Source organism: Ochlerotatus camptorhynchus, unplaced genomic scaffold (assembly GCF_037179485.1).
Source record: "Ochlerotatus camptorhynchus isolate MF236.1 unplaced genomic scaffold, CSIRO-AGI_Acam_v1.1 ptg000069l, whole genome shotgun sequence".
Lineage (NCBI taxonomy): Eukaryota > Metazoa > Arthropoda > Insecta > Diptera > Culicidae > Ochlerotatus > Ochlerotatus camptorhynchus.
In genome coordinates this window covers 314137-331356 of record NW_027040559.1, presented here as the reverse complement: position 1 = coordinate 331356, position 17220 = coordinate 314137, and positions in this window count along the sequence as shown.

Below are 17220 nucleotides of genomic sequence, written 5' to 3'. Positions count from 1 at the left end.
ATCATTTTGCTTCATACATTCTTGCTTTATTTTATTGCAGTGCGTTGCCTCGTTCATCATTTCTGGGGAGTTATTGGGGTTTCTATGAATAAGGGCCTCCTAACTGCGATGATCGATTCTCTGTGAAAGGTTGTATTATCTAGCAAAATCAATATCAAACGTATCGAGAAATGTTACTCTAGCCGAGTTATTTACAAAAGAGAAGATCGATGAACAGAATTGATCATCGCAGTTAGGCCCTTATGATTTTGAACGCTAGATTTAGACTTTCTCGAAGAAATGTGGAAGCTGCCAAAATCTTCTGTGGCTTTTGAAACTCTTACCATTTTGTGAATACCCCGAAACTGAGGAATGCCCAGCACGCTCCGAAATTGCCAAATGCGTCTTACCTCTTCTGCTACCAGCACACGAGAAGCGACGATGCTTGGTGCTGCACGACGATCGCAGCGACGGTGATGAGCCAAGAATGCCTATGCAAGGTGGAAGCCATGAGAGGTGAAACAACGGGTGTTACATACAGTGTTGCCGAAACATCGGCACTGCCACACATCCCCCTTCTACCTAAAAAAAGGTTGGACCGAGGGGTGAAGAATGACAGCTTGTTGTGAAGTTTATGATCATTTTATTAGTCGACTGCCTTCTAAATTAGAGAGGATTTTAATGTACAATGTTCAGCTGTTCCGGGTCATACTCCGAAGAATCCCTCAAGAGTCCAACGGCGGTCCAACTTCTCACTGTGGTGCACCATGATTCTCCGTTACATGAATGTAATTCTTGAGGTACGCTGGTGCTCGCTTTTCTCTTACCGGACGCCAAGTTACTACCGGTGTTGAGTCGGTTCCCGTAGTTTCACCTACAGGACATTGAGTGGAGTCAGGACTGTTATTTACTCCTTCGGGCTCTCCAGGCTTGCTTATTTCTCTAGGCTGTCTCCAATCATGGACCTTCTTGGTTTGCGACACGTGTCTTTTCAGAACCTGGCCATTGGTGTCGTTCAGGACAAGCATGCCACTTTTTTCTTCTATCACGGTGTACTTACGAGGATCGAATCGGGATTCTGCTTTCGCACGAGTCTGACGTTCGACTACAACCGTGTCACCTGGTTTAATCCGACACGGGCGAGCTCCTCGCCTAAGATCTTCCCGTTGTTTTGCTAGGATCTTGGATTCGCGATCTCTGGTGCTCAGCAGGTCATCATCAAATTTTGCTTTTCCTCGGGATAACAGGGGAAGTCCACGTTTTATTTTCCTCCCCATCATCACTTCTTCGGGTGGTATTCTTGTGACGGAATGGGCAGCCGCGTTATACGCGTGTACTGCGGCATTCAATTCGTCAATATAACTCGTTGCACTTAATGAAGCAGCAGCCATTGCTTTGTTGACTAACTTCATGCAACTTTCTGCCAGCCCATTCTGCTGGGGGTGTAATGAGGTGGAGAAGATTACGTTGATGTCACGCTCAAGGCAATACTTTTTATAATCTTCGCCGTTGAAGGGGGGCCATTATCGGATTTTATGTTTTGTGGAAAGCCTTCTTTCTCGAATATTGCTTCCAAGACTTTCCTCGTACTTTCAAAGCTCGTGGATTTTACTGGTTTCGCAATCACATACCTGGAACGATAGTCGACAATGACCAGGATTGAGATCCCACCGTATTTCAAGTATGGACCATTAAAATCAACAGCGACTGTTTCCCAAACGGTGTTGGGTGCGAAAACACGCTCCATGGGTGTCGGTTTCTCTGGTTTTCCGTTGGTCGCACAAACCGCACATGTATCTACCCATGCTTCCGCATCTTTGGTCATGCCAGGCCACCATACACGTTCCCTCAAAATACTTTTAAATTTTGCCGTTGATGGATGGCCCTCGTGTGCAACTGCTAAAGTTTTCCGTCGAAGATTTTCCGGAATAACTGCGCAACCAGTTTTGGCTAGGATACCTTTTCGAACAACTATGTCACTGCCTAAGACTTCAAATCTTTTTAGTTGCTTTGGCCAGATTCCCGTTTCGAGGGCATCTATTACCTGTAAGAGTTACAAAGATACAGTTGCTTGAAACAGCACGCATAAATTTATATATGAGTATACCTCCTGAAGAAGTGTATCCGTCGCAGTTGCTTTTTGGATCTCATCTTCCGTTAGAAAGCCTGTTGGGTTTGCTTCGATGGACGCAATCTCCCAAGGACTGACGTCTTCCTCGAAGGGCCCATCGTGTCCTTCGTATAGCCTTGAAGATGGATCCGCGATGTTATCCCGTCCTCGCACATACTCAACGTCAAAATTGTAGGGGCTAAGCCTGAGGGCCCAACCGTCAGCACGGTTCAGAGCTCGCTTCGAATCCTCGCGCAATCTGTTCAGAATGAACGTGAAACCTTGCGCGTCTGTACGTAGGGTAAAAGGCCTTCCAAGTAGGAAATAGGCGAAATGTTCTACTGCCCATACTGCCCCTAACGCCTCACGCTGATTTTGTGGGTATCTTTTCTCAGTAGGTGTAAGAGCTTTTGACGCGAAGCTAATAACACGGGGAGGGCGTTCGTTATCCTCCTGAACAAGAACAGCGCCGAGGGCATTCGGCGATGCGTCCGTATATAGGACAGTTTTTTGCTGTTCCGAGAAATATCCAAGGGTCGTAGTGCAATGCACGATTTGTTCCTTCAACCGTTCAAAAGCTCTCGTTTGTTCGTCACCCCATGTCCATGAATTAGCGCTGGTAGCTGCCCACAGTGGGCTCGCCGTCTTGGCGAAACCTTTGATGTATGGACTTACAAAAGTAGCCAGCCCCAAAAAACTGCGAAGTTCCGACACTGTAGAAGGATTCCTGAATCTGCGAATGTCCTTGATTTTTGTTTCTTCAATGTTGAAGCCGTACTGGTCGAGTTCGTGTCCGAGGAACTTAATGCGAGCCTTGTCAAACTCACATTTTCCTGCATTTATGGTCAGGTTGTTCGCTCGTAAAATTCTCAATACTTCAGCAACGGTCTTACGGAGGTCTTCTAAATTTTCCGCGAAGATAAGAATGTCGTCTATATAGACTATAATATTTTTCACTCCTTCGAGCATTCGTGACATTTCTCGTTGGAAGATTTCCGGGGCACAGTTCACCCCGAACATTAATCGGGTAAACCTAAACATGCCATCTTCCGATAGAAACGTGGTCAAGTCTCTTGACATTTCATGGAGCTCCAGATGGTAAAATGCGTTCGTCAAGTCAAGCTTTGAAAAAAATTTCGCTCCATGAAGCTTGAGCTTCATTTCGTCCAACAACGGCAAACGAAAATACTCTCGTTTGATTGCGCGATTAGCGGCCCGCATATTGACAACGAGGCGAAAGTCGTCTTTACCTTTGGCCACCGCTTATCCAGTCCGGGGCCTTTGTCACACGTTCGATAATGCCTCGGTTCTCCATGTCCTGAAGCCTTGCCTTGGCATTGGCTCTATAAGCAGCTGGCACATTATAGTAGGCGTTTTTTATTGGAGGGATAGAATTGTCGACGCTGAACTTCACAAGAACCCCCGGTACCTTCGGAAATGTGTTCGTCCGTTCTGAAACGGCACAGCTGTTGACTGATATACCCAACTTGAGCAGCTTCAAATCACCAGCTGTGGATCGGCCTAGAAGCGAACGCCGACCTTCTTTGACGACTAGAAAGTCTGCCATAATAGATGGTTTATGACAGCCAACTACCTCAACCTGTGTTCTGAACCCACAGTTGACTGAGATTGGTTTACTTGAAGCATAAGATCGCATGTCACTGTTAACCGACAACTCAAATGGCTCAAGCTTTGCGTGGCCCGAGTGGAATTCACGTTTTAAACGGTACCAGTCATCACCGCCAATAACTGCGGATCAGAAGATTCCAGGTTCGACTCCTGGCAGGATCGCCAATGTGAATACCCCGAAACTGAGGAATGCCCAGCACGCTCCGAAATTGCCAAATGCGTCTTACCTCTTCTGCTACCAGCACACGAGAAGCGACGATGGTTGGTGCTGCACGACGATCGCAGCGACGGTGATGAGCCAAGAATGCCTATGCAAGGTGGAAGCCATGAGAGGCGAAACAACGGGTGTTACATACAGTGTTGCCGAAACATCGGCACTGCCACACACATTTCAGCTTTTCCTTGTCGTTTTCGCACCCAAAAGGTTCACCAGCTGGATTTTTTATGTAAACTTGGCCAGCTGTAAGCTCGAGAGCAAAACGGTCAAAATCAAAAGTACACATTAGAGTCTGTGTATACGCGCAAAAAAAACCGTTTCGATATTCGTGAACAAAATATCACGATACACGGTACTCGCATACTCATAAATGGGTAATCTTTTTACTCATTTAATGGGTAGTCCCAGTCTCCCTCGAAAATGCTTACTTTGTAGTCAATATCGAGTCTTTTAGTTCTTTAGAATTCATGACTTAGTTCCCATAAACGTGATCGAGTAAATCGAATTTTCATGAATTTAATCTCAAATCCGTGAATTTAGTTCACGTCTGCTCAGCGCGACTAGCGATTTCATAACGCTATGGAAAATACAAAATAAAATCATGATTTCGTGATACCATGGACCAGTGTTGGCAAAATCAATTGATATTTTTCCGCTCTCATGCGCTCGCAATATCACGCGTGATATTGGAACAAAATATCATGCTTGATATTGATTTTACAAGCTCCTTTGATATTGCGAGACTATTCACAACGTTGACTCGACACAAAAATGATTCCATTGCACATTGTTTTCTTAGAAAGAGAAAGCATAGTTTGCTATCTCTTTTTAATCTTCACCGATGGCAGACGCGAAGGGACTGGAAGTTTCGGTTGCATGCGGGTGTAAAGCAAAAATCATTAAACTCAATCTCACCACAGTTTGGTGAGATTTAAAGTTGGTGAGTTTTGTTAGCTTGATATTCCGAGCTGTGATATCACAGCTTGCAAAATCAACCGCAGTTGTTTGCTTGTGGATTTTTGTCTACGAAAATCAAGCGTGATCTTGGGCGTTGGTGAGATTTGATTTTTTTGATATTTTCCCAACACTGCCATGAACTCATAATTAATCATTTTGTTCGACCATTTTTCACAGAGATGGCGCTGTTCCGCTGGTAGGAAGTGATAAAAATCCCCATATAGAAATTGAGAGAAGTGGGAATAATTCGCTTTCGGTGCATATTCAGGTCAAAAAAAGTTAACGACAACCTAAAGAAATTAGTCAGGGGCTTTGTCGTTCAGTTTTTTCCCGGAAATTAATGCTAAACAAGCTACAATTAAATAAAAATGATTTTTCCCCATACAATTTTACCTGCTTTACTACCAGTCCCTAGAGAGCCAAAATAATTCAAATTTGAGAGAGTAATTCTCTCTCACGAGCTCAATCTCTTCACATGCCATGTATTTTGTTGACACTCGATTTAAGATTTCCCTTTCACAGATTACAAAATAGAGTACCTGACACTACAAAACATTGATTGATTGATTTAACTTTATTAGGGAGGCTTTCAGCCTGGGGCTGGTTCGCCTCCAACTACAAAACATGTCTGGTACCTCTATATATGCATTTGCTTTAACATTTGAAGTCCCTCCTTTTTTACATACTCTGCGCAAAAGATCCTTTATGCCCCGCCCCATACATAAAATTCGGCGGGAAATTCTGTGAGGGGTCAGCTATTTTGTGTGCAGAATGTGTAAAAAGGAGGGACTTCGAATTATAATCTAAATGCATACATAGAGGTACCATACGAGGGGGGCGACACATCTAAATCTCAAGTTTAGATGGTCAACAAATCTCACACTAGCGAATCAATCTTCGAACAATCTTCTTTCATTTGTCGCATCTACTTGCACCGCTCATCAATTTTTTGCAGGAAATCTTCAGAATCGTCATAAATCTTCTTTCTATCTACTCAGCGTTCGCCCAGCTAGCCACAGCAAAACACAATCTTTTTTGCATCGTAGATAGAGTCGTCCCCCTCGGTACCATACATGTTTTGCACTGCAGTGTCCTCTGTGAACAATTATAGGAAAACAGATTGTGTCTAGTTTCCGATAGATGTCACCGCAAACAACAGCTGTGACATCTGATGGAACATGAATGCAGAAGCTTGACAAAATGATCAATTGTGATTTTCGTTCCTCCAATCGTGAACTTGGATTACATACAAAGCTGCAGCTGTCTTTTTCAGGTTGTTGTCAAACTTATCCCTACTGAGTGCTCGGATTCATCGAGAATAGTGTGTTGCTTACTAGTGCATTCAGCTGAGCCATATCCTCAGAATGGTGGTGGAGTTCATTAAGCTGGCCAAAATCCTCGAAAGAAAGGGTGAACCAGTGAACGTCCTTTTCCAAAGTGACAAAGCGGCACCAGTTGTGTAGAAAACTTTAAAGATTACCCCAGAGGAGGTGGGTATGTTTACCGCTAGTTCGGAACCTAGAAATATCATGGGAGAGAAGGCGAGCAAGCACCGATGCGGCTAGCATCGCTGGAGATGTGATCAGTGCTTGTTGCTTGTTATGATGATGATGACAGATCCGTCGAATTGATGAGCTGAATGCTCGATGAACATTTCAAATGGTCCTATCTGCTTTGATCGATTTTCTTCATCGACTTTCTCTTTTCATAACCACTGGTATGCAAACAGATTTCGCGCTAATTCTATCACATCGTTTGATAAAGGAGGTTCTTACCTAGCGCCCAAAACGTCAAATACAACAAGGAAAGGTTTTGCAGCTGAGTTATAAGGCTGTCCACGAGACAGTTGCGATCAGCTGTTTTGTTTGTTTACCAAGAACTTTTGACAGATCACAGTAGAACTGGCAGTTTATTCTCATATGAATTTCTGCTTTGTTTATGTGTACATTCAGCACCATTAACACCAAATCACTCATACACTCTTGATTTCTAGCTGTCAGTTCCACTGAGAAACGTCCCTTGGATCACCTTATTGACGAAAGAGAAAGTCGATGAAGAGAATCGATCAATGCAGAAGGACTTTTTGAAATAATTATCTAGCATGTGTGTCCACTTCACCTGCTTCCAATTTGGGGGATGGGTGAAACTTGCATTGTTCGGTTGTTCCAGCCAAGTCTTCCATCGCTTTCAGTTTCCTTACACTTCCATGCTATACAATCCAATCAAAACATTGCAAATTATTTTAATGTTGACGTTTTGCAGTTCATGAACCATGTCCCCGTTTTTGAGAACGGGTTCACGATGGGCTCAAGTGTAATATGTGGAACGAGGCGGTATTCGCGGCCGTCTACCTCATCAATCGGAGCCCCACTACCGCGCTGACATTGAATAAGACACCTTACGAGCTTTGGTACGGGCACAAGCCAGACGTATCGAAGATTCGGATCTTTGGGAGCAAGGCGTACAGCTTCATCCCGAAGGAGAAACGTAGTAAACATGAGCCGCGTAGCAAAGTCAACTATTTTGTTGGTTACGGCGGAGGTGGATATCGTCTATGGGATGGTAAGAAGATCTACATTGCCCGTGACGTCGTGGTAGAGGAGAAAGCGTTGCTACCGAGAAGCATCAATGGCGAATCGTTGGAAGAAGAGGAACCAGATGCGGGATTGGATCATTATCAGTTGCATGGACCGTTCTCGTCAGGTTCTGCAAGCCGTGATGGTCAAAGTCTGCCAGCCGGCGGAGAAGCTGCTGACCTGCTGTCGGAGAGTGATGATTCCGACGGAGATTTCGATGAAGCGGAAGAAGGTTCGTTAAGCGAAGGCAGTCAACATGCTGACGAGAGGGATGTGTAAGTTGCGGCTTACCTGCTTACCTGGGCGGCCTCGAGCAAGGGTACTTCCCTCAAAGTCGTTCGGATTTGGGTGAAACAAAACAACAAAAAGAAAATGCAATTTTAGACATCTATTCTAGACCAACAATTGAAATAGGCGGAACAACCAAACGTAAACAATGGCTTTAAACGCAAATTTCTCGAAAATCAAGATACATCCACGCAATCTAACACCAGCATCTGAAAGAGCAAACTTCCTTTATCGAATGACATTATTAGTTTGCGTGGGTGTATTATGATTCACGAGAAATTTGCGTTTAAAGCCATTATTTACGTTTGGTTGTTCCGCCTATTTCAATTGTTGGTCTAGTATTATCCACATATCTGTGTCTTCCTCCTCGCTGTTGCTGCTGCTATTCGGTGGGGCCTTTTGATGACGGTCTGGCGGCGGTTCTGCTGCTACAAAGCACGGACTGTGCTGAGCGGTTTGCTTCTTTCGCTGCTTAGCAGCTGTCTTTAACACTTAGCGGGGGGATGAGCTGAGCTCGTCTGTTGGAACCCCCCGCGGCGACGTTGGTGACGAATCACCGGACTGCCTACTCGCCATAGGCAACCCCGGCAGACACCGCAGTGTTTCTGCCCAGGCGAACTAACCTCTGGTATCGCCTGCTTGACGATTAACTGTGGTGGCGAGACTGGCTCTATTGACGGAGCCACCGCAGTCAGGACGGCAGGTGTCAGATGGATCCTTATCGGTTAGCCAGGAAACGAATAGCTCGGCTTCCCACAATGGCGATCCGACACCCTTTTCACTGCACTACCAGAACAGTGTTCCGCGGCTTTCACTCGCGGTGTTTTTCCCAGCTGGAGTAGAACGATTTCTGCCTGTAAGGGGGTAATTTGTCTCCAAATCCAAAACACGCCTTCACTCCACCGTGGCTTGGATACTTCTCTCTTTTTCTTTCACAACGTCACAAAACAAAATCAAAACCGCCCCGCCATCGCACCTGCAACAGCGCTCGACACATTTATGTTGCTTTTTATGATTTCACCTTCTTTGCTTTTGGGACCTAACTTTATTTTGGACGCGATACAATCTAAAACGATATTTTTTTCCCTATCTAACTAAACTAACAACAACAAAAAACGAATAAAATAACGAAAAAAAATTACAAATTAAAATTATTCACGAAGGCATAGTGGTGAGTATGTCGCCTACCGTGCAATGACAACAAAAACAAAGCATAACAAACACGGCACACGCTCGTGAGAAACACGGCAATATTACACTCGGCGATAAAACTGTACAAAATGGGACAAATTGTAACACGTAGGTTACAGATGCTGATGTGGAAGTCGATGTGTGCCGAAGTGAACGGGTTCGAAAGGCACCGGCAAAGCTGAACGATTATCTTTGTATTGCGTATGCCTTGACTGCCGAGAGTTTCGTCGTGGATGTTCCTGAAACCGTCGAAGCGCTGCAGAAATTGTAGGATTGGCCCGAATGGAAGAAGGCCATCGATAAGGAGATGTCGTCGCTAGTCGAAACGGTACCTGGAAAATGGTAGACTTGCCTGCTGGATGCAAGCCGGTAGATTGCAAGTGGGTTTTCCGGCTAAAGCTGGCACTGGATAGATCCGTACAGAAGCGTAAGGCACGTTAGCAATATGGGTTCGATTATACGGAGACGTATGCACCTGTTGTTAGGATGGGAACCGTTCGTACAATGCTTGCGCTCCACCAGATGGATGTGACATCCGCCTTCCTTGACGGTGTCCTGACTGAGGACATTTATATGCGTCAGTCGAAGGGATTTGAGGAGGGGATAGAGTCTGCAAGCTCAACAATTCTAAGACTTGGAACGATCGCTTCAATGAGTTCATTAGTCGGTGTGGTTTTCGGCGATGCAAAGGCGATAACTGCTTGTATGTTCGTCAAGGCAAATCAGGTCCTGTATTCCTGTTGCTCTACGTGGACGATGCCCTGATCATAGCGAAGGATGTCAACGAAATTAGGGCTGTGAAGCGATTCTTGCGGAAGGAATTCAAGATGCAAGACCTTGGAGACGCTCGGATGTTCCTGAATATGCGGATCGAAAGTGATCAAGAGCAAGGAGTACTGAAGTTGAGTCAACCACACTACGTCAACGCCGTGCTGAGACGTTTTGGCATGGAAACATGCAAGCCGCCAATAACGCCGATGGAGGCTGGTCTCCAACTCAAGAAAGCTGAAACGGAACAGATGTTAAGCAAACCTTATCGAGAGCTCATCGGTTGCCTTACTTATTTGGCGGTAACCTCCCGTCCGGATTTGAACGCAGCAGTGTCGTACTTCAGCCAGTTCCAGTCCAACTCTACGGAAGATCACTGGACACATGCGAAGAGAATTCTTCGGTATTTGAAATGAACACCGGAGTATGGACTAGTGTACACTCGAATGGAGCCAGCATGTCGTCAGATCGTGGGCTTCGCCGATGCGAATTGGGCCACTGACATCAATGACCACCACTCCGTATCCGGTTACCTGGTTCAAATCTACGGAGCAACGAATGCACACTGAAGTAAAGCAACACTTCATCAAGGAATGTGATCGAGGTGGGAAGGTGGATTTGTGCTATATCCCGTCGGCCGATCAACCGGCAGATGTTCTAACGAAAGACCTTACGCCAATGTTGTTCAACAAGCATCGTCTGGCCATGGGTGTTAACTTGTGATTATTTGAGGAGGGGAGTAAGGAGAAAACTATCCACTGGGTAAGAACAAACATTCAAATGAGGGGTTTCAGATAACCGTGTAATTAAACGTAAATAAACAGTTGTTCTCTTGTACTCAAACGTACTAGTTTCATTCTCGTCTCTCGAATTTCGCGTTCCTATCACAGTCTGCTCTTATGGGATTTACGTCACATTTTCATGTCAGACCATGACCATTCAGAAAATTGAGGAACTTCAGGTAAGTCCAAAAAAGTTTAGACAAATTGAAACATTTTGAAGAGAAGTATTGTGACTATTGTGAGCATCAGGCTGGTTTCTCAAATTACAAATAAACTTCAGTTTATTAACCTTTCGGAAAATTTCGGAAACTTTCAAGTAGTTCTGAAAACCTCAAATAGTTTAGGAGATTTTCCTCCTGAAAATTAACTTGGAGTTCGCTTCAGCGTTAACTTTGAAATTTCCCGAAGTTCCCATATAATTATTCTAGAAAATCCATAAATTTTCTGAAATTCTCTTCAGAATTCTCTTTGCATGCTTCTTTGAATTCTCTAAAAATATCACCGGAATATCTCCGGAATAATTCTCCGACTTCCCTTGAAATATTCCTCAAACGGCTCCTATCGTCCACTCCTGCGGACTCGGCATGTGTTGAATTCGGTGTCCTGCCTTTTCGGTACCTAGTTGCCGAGACCCTGGTAAGCAGAACAATAAGCTATTTGGAGAAGACTGCCGGAAACGAAGAAGTCTGTCTCCTCAGAGAGGGGAACAGAGCTCTAAGCTGTATCCTTTCGGACTCTGCTAGAACACAGCTTTGGAATCCCAGACATCCAGACATTTATGGATCCAAGAGATACAACTGGAAGCTCCGTCGGACACTACCTTCCTATGAATCCCCGGGCATTGCGACATCCGGGGGAATTGTGAAGCAGTCCATCTTGCGGCTACGGGCTGATCTGGAAGGCTCGCTACTAAAACCGTTCCAGGACCTGATTTCAGGACTTGGATGAAGTTCAAACTTCGGAATGCTTGGACCCAGGAGTGGGCCAGCAAAAGAGAACCGTTCCTCCGTAAAATCAAAGGGGAAACCACCAAGTGGCAAGAATCCCCAAACCGTCATGACCAACTGATTCTTTCTCGTCTCCGCTCAGGACATACTCGGACGACCCACAATATGGGAGGTGCGACTTCGTTCCGAAAACAGTGTGATATTTGCAACACAACGATGACGGTAGAGCACCTCTTAGTGAATTGCCTAGGTTTCCAGGGAATTAAGGATCTTTATGGGATCCCGACGAACATTAGAAACGCCTTGACCAATGACCCTTCAACCGAAGCAGCTGTTATATGTTTCATCAAGGACGCCAACATGTATAAGAACATCTGACCTGCCTCACTGACAAGAACCAACCATAACCTACCCACTGCATCGAACCAGGACCAACCTATATAACGGACTCTGAATACACCACCATAACAATTAGCAATTAGCAAAATAACAAGAGCTTTTAAAAATGTGCAGGTAAATTAACTCCAGGTTCTTGACAGTTTCTTGAAGAATAATTAATTTTAGCCCAGAATTTCAACAACTTCTTCAAGTTTAAAATTTATACAGCATGCAAAAATGAGTGCGATCTACCCAGTCACTGAGTAGCCTCAAAATAGCGTGCAAACTAAAAATTGCTCAAACGTCCTTTAGCTGATGGAATGGAAAAAAGCGAAATGGAACGATGCGAAACGGAACGCAGAATCAAAACAAAACAGTAAATGAGGCTACCAGAATCTACCTTTTCTGATGGTCGAAGGGTTACTGCAAGTTCAAATTAAAAATTAACCTCGGTAATATGCACGAAGTGTCGTCTAATCTAATCTAATCTAATACCCCGTTCACATTACAGCGTATATCACGTGATATACGGTGTCTTGCAATGGGCACTCATACATCTAGTTTTCACTGGAAATCCTATGTATGAGTGCTCATTGCAAGACAGCCTATATTACGTGATATAGACTGTAATGTGAACGGGGTATAACGCAAACACAGCTAGTTCTTGAAAGCATCCTGGAAAATGATATATATACACTAGACTGATGCAAAATTTGACTTTTTCGCTCCACAATACTTAAACGATTCCAAATCGGATCCTGACTAACCTCTCAAAATTTGAACCCCTTTGGTGAGAAACTGAGATGGCACAAACCATTTGAAGTTTGTATGGGAATTACTATGGTAAAACCAAGATTTTTGTTCATGTCTATCTAATAATTCACCATATCGGTCTGCTTCAAAAGCTTTCAACTGTACTTGCAAGAAATTTTCCCAGCTACAACTTTGCCCAAGACCACTTTTTGATTAAATGCAAGGATCGAAAGTTATCAATGGTTCAATGCGCTGGGGCGTTGAATAGGACACAAAAATCATGGCTACTATGTCACACTGCAAAATACAGTGTTGCCTACAGAGCAGCTGCTTGATCATGTCATAAGTTTACCAATCTCTTAAATAATTAATAACTTTTTCCTGTCTCATTTTACATAGAAACAATCTTCAGCAAAGTTGTAGCTGAGAAAATTTTCTTTAATAATGGCTATCGAACTGTTTCGCAGCTCAATATGGAAAAAGACTAGAAGCTTAGAGAAATAATTATAATAGAGAGCTCATTACGAAGGAAACTTCGCATCACTGAAACAGCGCCTCTTTCAATTATTACAGCCAACGGGTGAACTAATTCACAGCAAGCGTTCGCATTTTACATGTACGATGAACTACAGGCTGTCAACTTTCCAAAAAAAGTAATTATTTATTGATACACGCTTCAAGATTATTGAATTGCAGGAGTAAACTTGTGAAGATTCTCGTGAAGATTATGCATTCGACGAAAATCAGATATCGAGTGTACATTGGACTACCGGATAGGCGTGCAGCAAAATAAAGCACGAAGCGTGTCTGAAACGGGCACAGTGACGAAGAATTCCAAAACCCGTTCGAAGTTGGTTCAACACCGAAGGAATGACAGTACCGGGTTATAATTTGATAATATTAATTTTAGAAATGCAAAAAATGGATTCCAACACACTTTTTTCCGTAGAAACAAAGATCTTTTTTGTATCAATAATTACCACATAATTCTCGATGAACATTTTAAATGGTCTTATCTGCTTTGATCGATTCTCTTCATCGACTTCAAATACTACAGGGAAAAGTTTTGCAGCTGAGTTATTAATGAAAGAGGAAGTCGATGAAGAGAATCGATTAATGCAGATAGCACCCCTTGAAATGTTCATCTAGAATTAATCAAAAATGAGGAAAGCAATAAAAATTGAGTTTTTTTATTATTGTGGTATAGACCTTTTGTATGGACCATACATGGACGAGATAGCTAGATTGATTTTACAATAAGTCCTATCTCCATTTTTCGAACAAAGAATCTATTAAATTAATTCGGTTTCTACTGCAACCGCGATGTAATGTATTGCAAATCCATCGCTCAGATCGTGGTAGAAAGCGAATAAAGTAAATCGATTATTTGATCGACAAACGAAGATCGGACCTATTCTAAAATCAATTGAGTTTAACTTTTAGCTGGTCAAGTTGTCATCTCAAGAACAACATGTGAAAAGGGCATACCTGGGACGGGACTTGACAATCGGGTAGCGATTTCGAGCCAATTTGCTGTCAAATTCGAGCCAGTTGCTGATTGGTCGATTTGACAGTAGCAATCGTGGAATAAAAAGGATAGAGGGATCGCATCAATCTGACTGGCAGTGATGCCGGAACCAATGGTGACGTTAATGGCGTTGTTAATAGTTTATATTTGCGAAAGGAAAGTTGGAAAATAGGGTCCACGGCGTGTTTTAAGAGATGGATATTATTGTTTGTTTATGGTTGTTTTTATTGTGTTAAGCAAAAATGATGACAAGATGCTAAACTGCGGTAGAAACTCCGAATCAAATTAAAATAAATTAAAATAGAAAAATCATTTTGCAATCCTGGCATCATTGGTCAACTCCGTCAAACACCATGTACTATTTTCGACGGGCATTCATCAAAAACATTAAGAAGAGTGAGAAGCTGGATTGTCAAGTCCCGTCCCGGGGGCATACAAGCTTTTTGTAAACAAACCTTCTTATGCCCTTTTCTCGCCACCCATATGACACCAACGCAAACCATCAACATCACCGGATAGGGAAAGCTTTTCCCTTCCCGATGATGTTATTAGTTTGCGTGAGCGACCCTCGGTTGGCAAGAGGAGGGCCTGCAAAGGTTTGTTTACAAAAAGCTTGTATGCCCTTTTCACATGTGGCTATTGATCTCGGTTTTCATTGTCAAAGAAAATGCGCCGGTAATTCATATGCGTGTGCACGGTACGAACACAAAATGCACAGGGCAGGAACAAAAAGCTTCACTCGTTTATCAATAGATTGCGCTCATGACAGTGTTGAAATTATTTTATTCGGGAAATGATTAAGTGAGCTCTCTATTATAATTATTTCTCTAAGCTAGAAGGCTATGAACAAAAATGTGAGATTTCCCATAGTAATTTACATGTAAACTTCAAATGGCTTGTACGAAGTATGTTTCTAACCAAATGAGGAGGCTAATCAGGACCCGATTTGAAACCATTTACCAGTGTGGAGCGAAAAAGTCAAATTTTGCATAAGTCTAATATACACTCCCGAGCATAAGTTTAAGGACACGTCCAAAAAAACATGACAAATTTGTTATGTTCATATCTCTGTCATGTTACGTCCAATTTTCGTTCTCTTTAGATCATTTCAAAGGTATTTAGTGGAACTTTTCTCGTAGGCAAATTGTTCAATATAATTTTCAAATTTTGTGTGCTAAAAGTTCACCCAAAATTACAATATTTTTAAAAATTTACTCTGAAGAATCTTGACTGATTTTCTCAGAATTGGGTTGGCCAAATTTTGAAATAAAAGTAGTAGTAGAACACTTAGGGATCGTCCATTAATTATGTCACACTTTTAGGTGGAGGGGGGGGGGGTTTGGAAACTGTGACGAGCCTTAAAAAAAAATTAAGGTCCATATAAAAAATGTGATAGAGGGGTGAGGGGGGGGGGGGTGTTGAAAATAGCAAAATTTGCGTGACATAATTAATGGACAAAACATATTTGCATGGTTTTTTTGGGGTGTCCTTAAACTTATGATCGGTAGTGTACCTACATCATTTTTCTTGTCTATTTGATATATGTTTCACATCGAAGATGCGTCACACATATAAAAACGGCCAGGCCTACTGTGCAGCGTTTAAAACGCTGTCCAGACTGGAGAGTTATAACATGTTATAACGGTTGTCAAATAATTGCAACACAGAAACCACCATCAAGATAGCGCTATAACATGTTATAACTCTGTAGTCTGAACGTACTATAAGGGACAAGATGATTCAGAAAACATCGATGCTTCAGAATCCAATAAATGGATGAAACGTGGACATCTCGTACCGTACGTTCCTATTTTGGTAATTATATGATTGGTTGGTCGTTGGAAGCACCAAAGCTAGAAAGGTTAAGTGATGCTCCATTTTCTTCTGACGGTTGGGACATGAGCACTAACTCTTGTCCTAGCCTTTTATGACTTATGGATATAGCGCCATTACTCGCTTTCTGAAAAGAGAAGATTGAAAGGAAAAGGAGAAGGACAAAGGGAAAAGGATTATGTGAAATCTATGAAAATAAACAATATTTTTGATTTGAAATATATCTACAATATAGAAATGCAGAACGGTGCGGTGGTCACTACTCGAGTCTTGTCACTATTATCAAGTCATAAAAAGTAATAAGGACTAAATAAAATGTGATCCTTTGATTACTGGGAAAAAATGCTAAAATCGAACCGTGCCTAAATCAAACGACTATTGTACAAATATTTAAATAAAATAAATGGTAAGCTCTCACCAGATTCTGCAGTTGTTTGTGACCATTCAACACTGTTGACCATCATAATCACAAGTGTTAATAAGTAGGAACGAACTCACCAAATGAATCCACGAGCAATGTCAACAGAATGAAATTGCATGGCGCTACTGTTACTTTCATGATCCACCTTGCTTGCTTGAATCAGGATGATATCCACCTGGTACTATTCAAGAGAATTAACATGTTGCCTCTCCTTGAATACATCCCGATTCCTAGTGATTCCTTTTCTTCAGGGAGAATTTCCTGTAGTCCTGTATCTGTTATCTGGTAATATGCACGAAGTGTCGTTCATATTAACTGGGGTTCACGGTATTCACCTGAAGCTGAAGCTAATAAATTTATTCCTCCTAAATACGTCTTCTGTGAAACTCGAACTTGACTGTTGGTGTCTTTGAGTAAACACACTTCAACATAAAAATAAAAATACTTATGCTTATACGGACAACGTCAAAGATTTATCGAAGCATGACTTTGATCGCATTGGATGTCCCACTACAAGATCGATCCTACATGCCGCATCTCTACATGTCATTCTATCAGATCAAAAGCACCGCCTCACGAGATGTATAGCAGCCACCCTTTGGACGTTGAAGAGCATTGAATGCAACTGCAAAGGACAAACCCCGGCCCACAGCTTGGTCGTATTTGTTTATGAAAATTCATTCATCCCCCCCGAGGCACACACATATTCTTAGGAACGCAACGATCGGAGAGGCAGACAGCGACTGGCGCCACGATCAACCTCGATCTTTGCCGCTTGCCCGTTCGCGTCGCGTCTCTGTATGCCAACATTCAGTGTTGTTAAATTGCCTACCGGTAGGCGTTTCCTCCCCGGCAAACAAAGT